This window comes from Ambystoma mexicanum, chromosome 2q (genome assembly GCF_040938575.1).
Source record: "Ambystoma mexicanum isolate Mex_15411 chromosome 2q, UKY_AmexF1_1, whole genome shotgun sequence".
Classification (NCBI taxonomy): Eukaryota; Metazoa; Chordata; class Amphibia; order Caudata; family Ambystomatidae; genus Ambystoma; species Ambystoma mexicanum.
Genome location: NC_090924.1, coordinates 912,464,584 through 912,480,026, shown reverse-complemented (window position 1 = coordinate 912,480,026; position 15,443 = coordinate 912,464,584).

Here is a 15,443-nt window from a genome sequence, read left to right as displayed (position 1 = left end):
GGAGACCGAAAGGGAATGTCCATTTATATTTTATCTCTCTAGTGACCAATTCCCTCGTGAGAGGAGCCATATCTCTTCTTTTTAGGAGTGTAACTGCTGATAAGTCCTGATACAGCTGAATGTCTGCCCCATTCATCCTGATCTGGTCTAACTGCCTTGCTCTTCGTAGAATGAGCTCTTTTTGTGGATAAGATGACACCGCCGCCAGGACGTCTCTGGGTCTCTCCCCCGGTGCCCCCACGCGCCTCGGACCCACTCGGTGTATTCGATCGATCCCCACTGTCTCCGGGTCCTGAGCTTCGATGATATCCCCGAAGACTTCCTGCACAGCCTTCTTGAGGTCCCCGTCCAGGACCGATTCTGGCATATTTTTGATGCGAATATTTGATCTGCGGGATCTATTCTCGAGGTCTTCGCATTGAATTTCTAGATTATGGGTCAGGCGCACCAGTTGTTCTTGTGTTTCGGCGCGCTGAAGGGCCTCTTCTTCTGCGTTTTGCACTATCTTCTCCAGGGTGTCCGTCCTTTCCTCCAGGTTGGCGATGTCGTGTTGGACTCCCTGTATCGCCTGTTGCATATCCTGTTTAATAGCTGCAAATTGGTCCTGGACCGTTGACATCAATTTTTCTTGTAGTTCTTTGAACCAGGAGTGCATATCGCCTTTTGTCGGAGGTTGGGAGCCGGGGGCCAGGTCCCCCGCCACGGACGAGTTTGCGGTCTGTTGAATAGCGTCCTCCTGTATCCTGCTCCTGGTCGATACTGGGGTGTCCCCTGCCCACATTTGTATCAGGTTGGAGTCTTGTTTGGGGGGCTGCAGTGACTGTAGGGATCCCCCCCCCTCCCCTTCGCTTTAGACATGTCTGCCTTTGAGAGTTCTTGTCCTGGGGTCCCCCCGGAGGCGCCTGTCCCCTCTACTATTTCTGGGGCCGTGGATAAGTCTCTTGGCAGGTGGGCCTTGGTGCGTCCTGGTGATCAAGAGTCTCTCCTTGGGCTGCTTGTCGTAGTAGGGGGTGGCTTCGGAGGGCAAGGGGGGGGGCGCAGAGTCCCCTTTGCTGTTGCGCCTGTTGTGAGGGCCCCTCGTGTGCTGTAGGGTTGGGGCTCAGGTTGGTGCGGCCCTCCGAGATTGCCTTATTCCCGCAGCCGAGGGGTGGGGGGGGGGGAAGCCCCTCTCTGCCTTGGCCGGGAGGGCCCTCGTGGAATTATGCTGGCCCCCCAAGTTCACAGGGTCTCTGGGGGGCGCGGGGCGCACCAGGGTGGGAGTCTCACCTGTGGTCCGCCGGACCGGGGACCTCCGCCGGAGACCGGCGCCTCGGGGCGGCCGCGGGGCGTCCGCGGGGACTCCGGGACGCACCCGGCACCAGCCCGCTCCTCCCGCGGGGTCCACAGCGCCGTGGGTCGACGATCCCGTTACCCGGAGGCGCCCACAGTCCGCCCTGCCGCGGGCGCCGCAATGCTGGGGATCCAATCCAGAAGGCCCCTCCGACCCTCGCCTCCCCAGCCTCAGCCACGCGTCCTCCTCGGGGGGCCGGCGATGGTGGTTCGCCGCGTGTGCGGGCCGTTCCCTGTCTCGGTGGGGGAGGGGGAGCTCCGTTCCTCGGCGCGGGAGGGGGGGGGTGACGTGTCCACCCTCCGTGGCCCGTGGCAGGGGCCGTATCCGGGGCTTTGTGCGGAACGGCCGCCCTCCGGATCGCTGCTTCAGGGTGCTTATTAGTGGCCCGGCGGGAGCGAGACTCACTCGCGTCCACTCGCTCCGGCGGCCATCTTGGAATCCCCCGCTTCCTCATGTTTAAAGAAACAAATCCAGCTACCCAAAATATAAAGGTAAAAATTGAAGGCTTTGGTGGGGAACACCGAAATGTCTCAATGGGCTACAAGAGTCGGTTTCCCCTCCCCACCTATGGTCAAGAGTCAGAAATCAGGAGCATCTAGCGATCAACAGCTTTTTAATATTCCATTCCACAGTCTGGGTGCTTCACTTCAAATTAAGATAGTTGGCAAGGTCAAAAGGCCATAACATCTATTAAATCTTGTCTGGGCCTGAATATAATTAGAAATTAGGTGTACATATGGATACACTGTCCAGAGTTCAGATTTTCTAAAACATATTTAATCAAGATAAGAGTTATTTTCCAGTCATAGTAATGTGGTATTCCAGGGTGTCCCAGGGTTGGGAAAACCCACTGTCCTGTTCCTAATCTTGGACGGCTGACCCTGGTTGTGTTACATTCAATGAGTTGCAATTTGTGCTTGGTAGTGAACATTAATGACAAATGACTTGTCTTTACCTGTCCCAGTCACTGCAGCATTCTGATGATTGTTCTACAAGTCCCACCAACAGAAGACTAATTGGCAGATGGTGCTAACAAGTGCTCACACTGGTGACATTGGTAGTGGAAATAAATAGGTAGCACAGTTTGTCAAGCTCTAAAGATCTGAACATCCATGAGGCATAAATGGCAATGGACATATGGCTATGATGTAAGGCCTTATCAATTGTTATGCTTATCAAACCATGGCCCACAAATCAATTACGTTTGAAAAGCAGTGCATGCTCCGCTTCTATCCTTGCACAACTCTGCCACCAGCAGCACATCTTTTTAGGATATGGGCATATGAGGCACAAATACAGTGGGATCAGGAGAGTTGAAATATCAGAATGTTGGAGATTAAAGAGGGAAGGACAAGTGGTTCTTGTGTAGGAGTTTACCATCATGGATGACTTCACGTCAAGGAGTCTGCTACCTCACTGACTGAAGGTGTGTTGAAACGTTGAGGGATAACAGGAGTTGACTAGGACTTCATAGAAGCTGCAGAGGAACTGCAGAAACTGCCTGCCCCCACGCCACTACAGTAATATGGTTCTTCTTCCTGTCTTCCTTCTCTGTGTGGCTGCAGGATCTGCCCACTCTCCTGCCCACTATACACGGGGGCCTCTTTGTTGGCTGAAGTGGTGGTGACACAGATCTTCGTTCTGACTTCCTCTTACACTGTGTTGGTGCAGGAACTCCCCCATTGTCCCATTTCTGCCCGCTCATAACTTCAAAAAAACTCCACAATAAAGACAACATGATGCCTTTGTCCACTCCCATTCCGTCAAAGTATTCTATTTTATATCTAAGCCAAGCTAAATTTAAACCTGAGATTGACCTTTCAGTTCAGACTCATGTATCCAGAATATCTTTCACATGGCATACATGAGATTTCTGGAAAGGCATACCCAAATCACAGTATCCTAGACAAAAACAAGCCGCATAAAATGGGGTAGGAATGGCCACATTTTCCCTGATTTCAACAATTGTACTTATGGTCACCTGAAAAGGATAAATCTGTCAAGTTCATGCTGTCGAAATCCTCTATGAATTCAAACACATTTGGTAGCCTTGCTTATTGGCTACCGACCGCCTAGGACTAACAATTAGTTCTTCATGGCCTAACGCATGATGCTACTTTTGCCTCTTGATAAGAACTGTTATCTCTTTGTGTGGGCTCTGATTGATTTGCTCGTTTTCCCATCATCAAAATGCCTAAACTTTGTAAATGCTTATTTGGCGTCCGGTATTTGACTAGGGTGTGGTTTGCAGCTGCCTTCATACTTGTGTGCCTGGCGGTGAGTCCGGAATGGCGGTGATGGCGCAGCATGCACTGACAGTGGTTGTCGGTTCATCTGGTGGAGTGTCCTTCTTTCCTTGTTGTGGCTTATACTGCTGCTTAGACTTATTTATCCTGACTACCATTGATTCCTACTGTTGTCATTCTGATGTCATTTCCATCTTCCATCCTCTCTCATGTCCAGTCATGTCCTACTTTTTGTTAATCTGTCATCTAATTTTCTTGTCTGGCTAAATTTTTCTGCTAGGCGCTCATCTATTTTTTTTAAATTTATTTTATTTACATCATTTGATTACACTCCCAAACCCTTGGGTATCACGGTGTAGGTTACATACATCATAAGCATCATAAGCGGTTACATACATCTTGGAAATCGAAGGCAGTTACATGAAACTTAGACGTCTTGAACAAGAGACTTGATCTTAGGTAGTTATATATGTGTGAAGCGTACAGGTGGTTTCCACAAAGACAACGCAATGAATATGTGATTTTGGCAACATACTGATTTAAGGGACATGCTGAGCTAACCTAGTGCTGTTAGTATTTGTTAAACAACCAGGTTTTTAGTTGCTTCTTGAACTTTGGGAAGGAAGTTTTGTTGCAGAGCTGGGTGGGAAGCGAGTTCCAGATGCGAGGAGCTGCTATGGGGAAGCTGTCTTTACCTGCTCTGGATGTTGTGAAGCGTGGGATGTGTACGTTTGTATTGGCGCTGGATCTAAGTGAGCTAGTCGAGATTTTGCAAGAAATGCTCCGGCTGAGGTAGATAGGGGCGTTGTCAGCGATGCATTTATGGGTGATGGTGAGAGTTTTGTGGAGAATTCTCACTTGTACCTGCAGCCAGTGAGCGTCTCTTCTATGTTGAGTAATATGCTCTCTTCTGTTAATGCCCCGCGCTGCTCTAAGGGCTTTGTTTTAGAGGAGTTGCAGTTTGTTTAAGTTCTTTTTTGAGGTGCCTAGCAGTAAAACATTGCAGTAATCTATCTTTGTAAGGATAAGGGCTCTGGCAAGTGTCAAGCAGTTTTCGGCGGAGAGGAGAGGTCTGATTAGTGTGATGAGTTTGGCCGTACATGCAGTGGAGGAGGCAAGAGCCCTAAAATGGTTATTCATAGTGAGACTAGAGTCTAGGTAGACTCCTATGGTTTTGACTTTGTGAGATATGGTGATGGGGGTAGCGTCTATTATTAGGGATGTGTAATCAGGGTGGAATTTGCTGGGTCTTGTTGGGGAGCTGACTATGAGGATCTCTGTTTTTTCTCCATTGAGGCAGAGACTATTATTAGCCATCCAATTTTGGATAAGGGAGTATATTTGGTTGATGCAAGCCATGTCCTGTTCGATGTTGCCTGTGATGGGTATAAGTATTTGAGTGTCATCGGCAAAGTTTGCATAGATTACTCCCATGGCATCTAGTGCTGCGAAGAGAAATTTGGTGTAGGCATTGTATAGCATGGGGGAGAGACACGATCCTTGCGGTACTCCCAAAGGTACAGAAATAGGATTGGTTGCTTCGTCCCCTAGGGTGACTCTTGAGGTATGGTCAGAGAGGAAGGATTTTATCCATGTAGTGGCTTTCTTGGAGAAGTGGAAGTTGGTGGTTAGGGTTTGGCATAATTTGTCGTGGTCGACTAAATCAAAGGCCGCAGCGAGGTCAAGAAGTAGTAAGATACACAGTTTACCAGAATCCCTGATGGAATCCATGTGGTTTTTAAATCTAGAAGTGCGGTCTCAGTACTTTGTCTGGGACGAAATCCTGATTGTCTATCCCCTAGCAGGCGGTTCAGTTCTAGGTGTGTTTGTATATGCTATTTTATCAATGATTTTGAGGAGAAATGGCACTGTTGTGATGGGCGTGTATTTTGTGGGGATTGCTGGGTCTAAGGAGGGTTTTTTGAGTAGGGGTGTGACCCATGCTACTTTAATGGATGCTGGTATTATGCTGGAATTAAAAGACTAGTTAACAAATTTGGTAATGATAGGTGCTAGTGTGGTGGCGCAGTCTTTAACTACTTTAGCAGGGAAACTGTCACCTTTGCAGTTAGATGGCTTGAGGGATGCTATTGTTTTGAGGACCTGGTCATTGCAAACTTGAGTGAAGTGGAAATCGGGTACATTAGGCCTTATAAGGGTACCTGAAGGGTGAGATGGATTGGCTGTGAGCACTAGGAGCTTTTTTTGCAAATCTATTTTATTTTGGAGTGTGTTAACTTTAGAGGACAGAGCATCCTGAATGGTGGTGCACCAGGCTTTGCTAGTATGGATGGGGCCGGTGAGTAGGATGGGGGATTCTAATTCTTTGATAATGGTGAACAATTCTTTTGCGTTGGAGGCCGCGTTGGAGATGCGTTTGTTAAACGATTCAGCTTTATGGGATAGTATGTTAAGTTTTTATGTTTTGGATAGTTGTTGCAGTTTGATTTTAAGTTCTGGCGAGTGGTTTTTTCTAGCTAAATAATCTAGAGTTCTTTTTTCCCTTCTGAGTTCTATAAGTTCATCATTGAACCAAGGGGAACTGCGTTTGGGTTTAGGCAATTTCGTTTTGGTAGGGGCTACTTCATCTACTGCAGTTTTCAGGCATTGGTGGTAGTGATCTGAGATGCTCTCTATATTAATGCTGCCTAGTGGTTCAGCATTTAACAAGTAGTTGAGTATCGGATTTAGGTTCTCCGGGGTGAGTTTGCGTGAATTTCTGACATGAAAGGTGCTGGGATACTTGTTTTAGCTATAGGGTCTGTGTCTAGCTTTATATGAAATTTGATTAAGCAGTGGTCTGTCCATTGCTTCTTGAGGATGTCTACTATGGTCACTCTGGTATTCAAAGTGAGTATCCAATCAAGGATTCTTCCTTTAGAGTGAGTGGGGGCATTCACCATTTGAATGAATAGCATCTCACGGAATGCATTGTGGCAAGCTGTTGCTTTACTATCCGTGGGGTCATTATATCCTAGATTTATGTCTCATAGGAGGATAAACTTGGTTTTGAGTTTGAGAAGGGGTGTAATTAAGAGAGGTAGGTCAATGTCTGAGTTATTTGAGGTACTCGGTGCTCTGTATACTATAAGGAAATTAATTGTAGCCTTACGGCTGGTGGCTAGCTTAAGGGTGAGGACTTCGTAGCCTGTAAGTGATTCCATTTTACAATCCCTGAATTGTAATGAGGTTTTGGGGATAATGGCCACTCCACCACCTATGGCATCTAGGTGATCTGCTCTAAGGAGTGTGTACTCGGAAGGGATGGCTAATGTGATCTGTGGGCCTGAGGCTGGATGTAGCCATGTTTCGGTGAGCACTAGGAAGTCTAGCTTATGTTCTAATATGCTATCATGTATATCGATAGCATGGTCCTGACATTAAGTAAGGCTCCTTATAGGGGCTGGCTGATTTTAGACGAGTTCAGGGGCAGGGACAAGTTGGTCTGATGGAGGAACACTGAAGTATTATGTATATTTTGCGGGATCTCATTAGAGGTGGTGGACCGCGGGACGCTGATGTCGGGGTTTTCCTGAGTCACATGAGGTTTAAGCATTCTAGTGGAGTTGTGACAAAGAGGGGTGTGCTGGATTTTGATGTGGGGGTGTTGATGACAGGTGCGTGCTGAGAGTCTGTCATTTCTTATAATTACAGTGACGGGTCTTGTTTGGGCTGTATTGTGTGCAGTTCTAGAAGAAAGGCGTGTGCAGCGTATTCTTCCTAGAAGCGGCAGGGTTTGGAAGTGGGGAAGTGGTGTGGTCGGGAAAGCTGGAATGCTGGGAAGGAATGGCGTGGGGCACGACAGATGGTGGTGTCTGGGGCAGTGTAGCCGGGCCAAGGCTGTCTTGAGGAAGACAAATGCGCCTTTAGAACAAATTGTATTGTTAGTGGGAATAACTGATGGATGACTAGGTGTGGTATTGCAGAGTCTGGTGTTAATGGCGCTGGTGGTCATAGTTTGGAGAAGTGAGGCACTATGTAGTATGAGGAGGTAAGTGAAGATAGCGAGTATTGTGTGGCTTGAGGTTGGGATTCTAGGGTGTAGGTGCCCAGACCTGTTACTGGGTGGCACCTTTGTCTGCGGAGGCTGTGCACCAATGCAGGGCGAGGTGTTGGTTTGCATTATGGTGGGCGCTCTGGCACAGAGCATGGGGTGCTGAAACTATACCGTGATAGCGCAGGGGGCGTGACAGCCTGCCTGGAGCTGGGAGCTGTACTGTGCTGGTAGCGATGCTGCAGGTTAGAGAGGATGGGGTACAGTCAGGGGGTACTATGTAGTAGGAGGGGATAATGCTATGGTACTGCTGTTTGAAACCACTGCGTATAGGATGCAGTAATAAGATACACTATAGGTAGGGCTATGCACTGCCCTGAGTAGTGGGTTCTAGTGAATCGGGCGCAGGATATAGGATGCTCATGTGGTATTAAGCCACTGGGAGGATTTCAAGGCTACAGCCTATTGATGTAGGCACCCTACAATATAGCTAGTTCACAGCCTGGTGACGGGCAAAAACACAAAGAGGTGGCATATAAGCTGTAGAACGTCAGGTCAGGTAATTAAATGCAATATGGGCATACAAAGTTACGACACATAAAACAATATTGAATAGTGGTATGTAGATCCTAGTGGATGATAGACTTACAGCACCATGAGGCGTGCAGCAAATACCCAAGAGTTCAGCAAGACTGGCGGTCCATTTGGGTCAACTATCAAATGTCTGGTATGCTGAGTGAATTTCGGCATGGATTAATGCTGTTGCTGTCTGTCCGTCCCTGGACAGGCCCATGACAGGCGCCTTGAGGGTGGTGCCTTTGGTGGGGTGCCGGCTTCCGCCTGCCGGTCCACCCTATTGGCAGATAAACATGCTGCCAGCTGATTGGGTCATCGCTGGTGTGGTGAGATTATGCCGCATTCACAGTGCGGCGCCGGCCACCTTGGAGCAGGCCTTTCTTCCGTGATCGTGCCAAGCAGTGGGGACAAAGGATGCACAAATAAACTTGCACGGGAAATACAGAGATTTACAGACTGATTCCATAAATTGAAAAGATATATTGGACGGGGGCAGCCCTGTGGCAGCCAGGGTGCTGGGAGCACTACACGTGCTGTAGCTGCTGCAGATTCCCCGATTTGGCTTACCTGGCGTCGGGGGTGCAAGGCAGGAGGTCGGGGTGTGCTGCTCATGCCGCACACCTAGCGAGATGAGCCTTTCCCAGCTGGCGAGGTCAAATACTGGCTATGCTTCTATTGGCTTCATGTGTATGGTGGTGAATTTGTGAAGTGCTTATAATATGGGCCCACGAATAAGGAGCAGTTTGTGAAAGCTGGTTTCATATGCTACCACAACCAATGTATCTCTGAAATGGTCTTGTTTCTTTTTTTCTATTTTATTGTGCTTTATATCGTTGTTCTTGTTCACCTGTTCAGATGGGCTGAAAGGTTATGCATGCCTGGACCAAAAGCCCCTTTTAGTTCATTCTCAATAAACGATTCAAGAGACTCATCTGACATATTCCTGCTAATCTCCACTGGGCTGCAAAATATGCTTGCTGTGTATCAGGCCAGGCTGGTGTTCCCAGTTTATCAACACTGGACATACACATGTTTGAATCCCCTTCACATCCAATGTTGTTTCTTCGTTTCCAGTCCACAGTCAACCTTTCTATCTAAGCTGTAGCATGTTAACCTTTTTGATGTGGTTGCTGATCTGACTTTTATGTTATTGATGAATTTTACTTTGTTGCTTGTGTAACAATAATATGGGGTCAAGGTTCAATCTGCAAAGTGAAAGCCATCTCTCTTTAGTCTCAGCATTTCAATTTTGGTTTTGGTTTTGGTTTTGGCTGCTATCGGATGATAGGAAGATGTTGACCTCCTGTAGACTGCCTGGTATCTCTTTTGAACATTTACAAGTTGTTGGCACCTTTTTACATTTCAATGGGGCCTGATAAAAGCACAAGTCCATGATGCTGTACTCAATCAATTAAACTATAAACATTTATATGCCTTGTGAACCCCTAAACCCACCATTCTACCTTGTTTAGAAAAACCTGTTCTGGAGACATCCTTCTATTGTTCACTGCAACTCTTGAGCAACTCTGCCTGCTATACCTGCTACACCTGTTTTGCCTGCAATGATTACATGCACAAGCCCAGAGGTGAGAGCCAGACTGAGGGATTCTTTTAGCTCTAGGAATACCATTAGAGAAATTCTGATGGTCTGGCTTCTACTAACACAGCAGTAAGAATAAGTACCCAAAAGAAGAGGATAATTAAGCATCAGGATGATTAAATGTTCAATTATTCTGTGCACTGTTGGAACTGGGTTTGGCAATACATGCCAACCATTCGTATTTTGGAAGGTATGCTCATCATTTTCTAAACTAAAATGTTGCTTTATAATCAAGCATTTCTCATAGCTATTGCTATGTTCCTAGAGTAACTATCCCTTTTGCTTGTGCTTGACTTTAGGCCATTGTGCAAGATAATAGATAAGCTGCTGCATCAAGATGATGAGAGGATGAAGTGCGGTTTAGGGTGATTTGCTCTGATATATTTCCTCGAAGGAGAATTCATCTAATTTCTTTTTTTGACAGGTTGATTTTGCCACATATATATGCGGGGGAGACCAACACAGCCCCCCCTCAAACCGCCTACATTAATTATTTCCCTAAACCCACCCCCCACATATATTTGTGTCAAAATCCATTGAAAAAAGCACAACATGCTCTCCTTCGCCTAAATGTATTGCGGCAAAACCTCCCATTCCCTCATATGGCAGCTAAAGACAATCCTGTTGCAAGATCACGGGTGAAGGTCAGCATTGCTGTAATCTACCGTGTTTGCTCGGTTCTAGGCTGGAAGTGGATTACTGCAAAGCCAGTTATATTTGGGTTGTAAGCAGGACAATGTTAATTAATTTTATTTTCAACAAGCCTTATTCTCTCTCCTTGGGCTTACCCTGTGAATTATATTTTGGAAATAATCAGGACAGTCTTAATTTATTATTTTATATCGTTTTCCTATTCTGACTGCTTGGGATTTCCTATTTGCCCCATTGTGCATTAACTTTGGTGGTTATAATTGTGCCTTAGTCTGACTCCTAGGCTTTACTTCCCCCCTTTGTGCTTTATGTTTGGGTTGTAATCAGGACATTGTTAATTTCTTTTCTTATATCACGCCCCATTCTGAACATTCTGAACATAATCTCCAGCAGAAAAAAGGGGGAAGTCCATGTCACAACTACGAAACCAAGAAGCCAGAAACAACAGATGGGTATGTATCACACTCCATGCTTATGCAAGGCCACTCACCCGCACACATCTGCAACCATACTCCTCCATTCCCAATGGCATATTGCACAACACCTCTGCCATTAGAATGCAGCTATCCACCATGACAAAAATGCAGTCTAGCTGGACACATAATGAACCTAATACCCTAGCACTCTCTCTTGTCAACTTCTAACCACCCATCCTCCTGCCAGCTCAATATGGGTAGCTAATAGAGACTTGGACCCCACTACCCAACTTCGCTTTGGCTAAAATGCACATATGCATTCTACACACCGCTGACAAATTTCCCGTATATGGAATCGGTCCCCCGAGGGAGCTCAACCTACAGTGCGTTGGGACCGTACCAATGGTGAAAGACGCCATACAAATGACAAATGATAATAATGATGATTATGATGATGTGTTCACCCGCACCCTGTCTATCATTGATATTGGACACAGCCATATTTAAAGAGAATATAATTATGCAGGGGCTCTTATCATGTGTGAAGTAGCAGTACCCAGAAGAGACATGGACATGTTACATGGCACAGGACAATAAATCCAACCACTCTTCTCTAGCAGGCTTTTCAGGGGAAAACGGGGACTCACTTAGCACTTAGCAGACCCTCCAAGATATTGTGGCATGAAATTGAAATTTGGGGTAGTAAAAAAACAAAATTGGTGGCACAAAATTGTATTCATTGTGGCATTTTTGCAGCATATTATGTATTGACTGTACATTGGCGATTGATAGGGTGTGTGAGTTGGGGTTTGAGAAGGTGGTGGTGTTTTCGGATTCATTGAGTGGTTTGCAGGCGGTTGTGGCAGGGGATGGTGATAGGAAGGATGTGATTTTGGACATCAGGAGGAAGATTGATTGGTGTGCGCGTGGGGGGATGGATCTGGAGTTGGCGTGGGTTCCCAGTCACAGTGGAATTTTGGGTAATGAGTTGGTGGGTTTGACGACGGGTGCGGGTATGAGGAAAGGAACGGTTGATGTGAGGATACCTTTGAGTGTGGATGAGGTGAAGGCTGTGGTGGTGAAGCGGGTTATGGATGAGTGGCAGGAGAGGTGGGAGAGTGGGGTGAAGGGCAGGTGGATGTTTTGTGTTTGTGAGAAAGTGTCTGTGAAGGTGGATGCAGGGAAACTGGAATGGAGGAGGAGGAAGGAGGTGATGCTGAACCGGTTGAGGATAGGGCATGTGGGGCTGAATGACAGTCTGTTTCAGGTGGGGAAGCGTGAGTCGAGGGACTGTGTGGTGTGTGGCGTGCCTGAGACTGTGGGACATTTTCTGCTTGCGTGTGAGAGGCATGTTGAGGAGAGAGTTGATGAGGGTTCGGATGTCTGCGCTGGGAGTGGCTGAACTGAGTGGGAAGGCTTTGCTGGGAGGAGTCGGGGTGAGAGGCAGAGAGAGGAGCAGTGTGCTGCTAGATTTTGTGGGATAGACGGGGAGGTGGGAGGAGTTATGAGAATGCGAGGGCTGTGTGTAAGATTGGTGGGGTAGGTGCACATCATCCTTTTGGATGGGGAAGCGCCTGCGTGGGTCCGCCCACGCTGTCGATAATTTGAAGAAGAAGAAGAAGAAGAAGAAGAAGAAGAAGACTGTACTGGATTAAGATTGGGACATTGCAAGAAGGAGGCTGTGTGCAAGGTTAAAAGAGAGCCAAGTTGTATCAATTTCATAGGAAGAATGCCAGATGTCCCTGGCTTGACAGAACAGTGTTTGTTTTGCTTTACATTTTGGTTTAATGTGTGTGCCTATTTAATATTGTTAATGTTACTGATTATTATAAATTGTAATGAAACTAACGTTTTCACAAGTGTTTTTGCAAAAATGGCTGTGTTTATGCTTTTTGTTTTAAATAGCCGTTTTCCCTGCATTTCATGGGATAGCGAAATCACGATTAGCTGCAGGGTCTGACTCAGGTCTGAACTTCCCTGGAACACCCTGACCTAAATCCTAATTCCTAAATCTCATCACCACGAAAAGGGTACATAAAGAATTTGCACAAGCTCGCTAGCACGGCGGGACTCTTGCAGACCATTTCAAAGATTTTGTGGCATATCCAATCCACAGATACCCGTGCAACAATGAAAAACCACATAAAGAAAAGGCTCGCTTCCTTTTGCATTATGTTTGGGTTCTAATTAGGCTATTGTTCATTTCTTTTACTATAAACATGCCTCATTCTGACTCCATATGCTATTCCCTAACATCAACAGAATCAACAAATATGCGGCAAAATGGAAGTCTGGATGTAGAGGGGGAGACTTAATGCACAAAGGATATCTTTAGAGCAAGCCCACCTTGCAGCATCTGGTATTTGTATTGTTTCTATTATTATTATTATTATTATTATTATTATTATTATTATTATTATTATTATTATTATTATTATTATTATATTTGTTTAGTACAAACGTAGCTCGGGAGCAACAGAGGGCTGCACAGGTCATAAAGAAAGAAAAACCTTGGCAGTGAGACTTTCACACGTCATCAAATAACCACTAGTAATAATTAGCACAGTGCACTATACGGATGGGACGTGCACAAGATAGCCAGAATCTAGGGTGCACCAAGGTGCTGTTGAAATATCCATCTCTTCAGTGCTTTCCTAAACTGAAGGACACTTGGAGCAGTGTGCATAGCTACCATTATGGAGATCCAATGGGTTAGAGCATAGAATAAGAAGGACGGTTTCCTAGTTTTCTCCTTGTAATCCAATATAGTTTCATTCTGGTGGTGGTCTTAATGCGAGATAAACAAGTGCAAGCTGATGTTTTTAGTTTGGCTATCAGGTGGCCTGGCGTATGAGCTGTGGTTGCCTTGTAGGTGATGCACATGGTTTTGACCCAGATTCTACATGGGATGCGGACCCAGTGTAAATTGAGGAAGTTGGGGTGATATATTAAAATGTCCTAGAGCTGTGGTGTAGTGGGCTGATATCAGTGTGGGCTGGTGAGCAGGAGGCAGCCCTGCAAGGAAGGCATGAAAAACAGTGATATAAAATAGCTCTAGGGTCTGCACCAATGTTTAGAAGCCCTGGGGTGGGAGGAAGGGCTTGATGTTGTGGAGTAGAGAAATCTGATGCCAAGTCATTTATGAACCTTGCAACGTGTTATTGGAAGGATAGATCACTGTCCACAATTTAGCCTAGGGATTTTGCTGAGTGGTTGATGTGGTGGATGACACCATATAATCACATTTTTTCCAGCCACCTTTCAGTGGGTTCCTGTTTGTAGGGGTGGCATGGGACTTAGTGGGATTAAGCTTTAAATAGGCGCTTGTCACCCATGTTTCAATGGTATCAAGGCATAAGCAAAGGCAAACTATGGGCCTCATTACGAGTAGCACAGTAAAAACAGGGTCATTACCGGCATGGAGGTACGAGCGGGTCCATGCTCGTATGACGCCTCTAATAGCAGGTGATCATGAGTGCGCGAGCATGCGCGAACCCCCTTGCCGGTAATGGCCATACCGGCATGCCGCTAAAAGCCCTCCAAACCCCCGATAGCGCCATCACGGGAATCACCGATACTGCTTCCGCCTAGGAGGAACCCCTTAATACCGACCCGGTAATAACAACATGCTAATATCAGGCTCGTAATACCGGAACAGGAAATGCACCGGTGGCCATCTTTAAAAACACAATCCATTGCAATCCTCCCAAACCAACAGTTGTTTACAGGAGAGAGCAGTGGCAATACATATACCATGTCGAAGGCAACCCGGAAGACTACCCCCCACCTGCAGAAAAAATGCTCTGCCGATGCAGAATTGAACATGCTTGCGGACACCTTTGCTGCACATGCTGATGTGATAAAAGATCAGAACCTGAAGTGTGAGGTGCAGCAGCGCAAGAAGGAGATCTGGCAGGAGGTAGCCCGCAAGGTCTCTGCTGTTGGAACCACCCCACAGACAATGAGGGATTGCAAGAAGAGGTGGGATGACCTCCGCCTCAGGGTCTGTAACATCCTTAAAAGCAACAGGAGGGAGGCCATGGCAAGCACCTTCATCAATCTGGAGTCCATCGAGGGATTTGGTGAGATGGAGACGGGTGCGGCAACATCAGCAGATGGAGGTGAGTGACCTTGCAGATCCCTGTGGGGTAAACCATGACATAGCACAAGTGATGTGGAAGAGAGTCTAGGCAAGGCAATGCATGTCCCAACACACACATGAACATATTCTTGTCCAGACGGATGGCCAAACCCTGCCACACTGAAATGCATGCTGAGTGCCAATCCCATTACCAACACACAGCCAACACACAGGGACCGTGCCCATGTAATACATCACACAAACCCCGATACAACGGCATGCCACCTGCCATGCAGCAAATGGAAAAATGCCACCTCATACTAACCTGTGTGACACACTTGTAAGACATGAATGCATGATTAATGAAATACTCCACAGCAACATAGAATGCATCTGGCATGTAACACAACACTGATGCCCTGCATCTCTTCTACCCCCCCCAGGCACCGATGGTGAAGATGGGAGCCAGGATACCACCACAAGAGCATCCACGTCCCGGCCACAGAAAACGGCAACCGACACCACCACCTCTGGGGCAGCCTCGCAGCC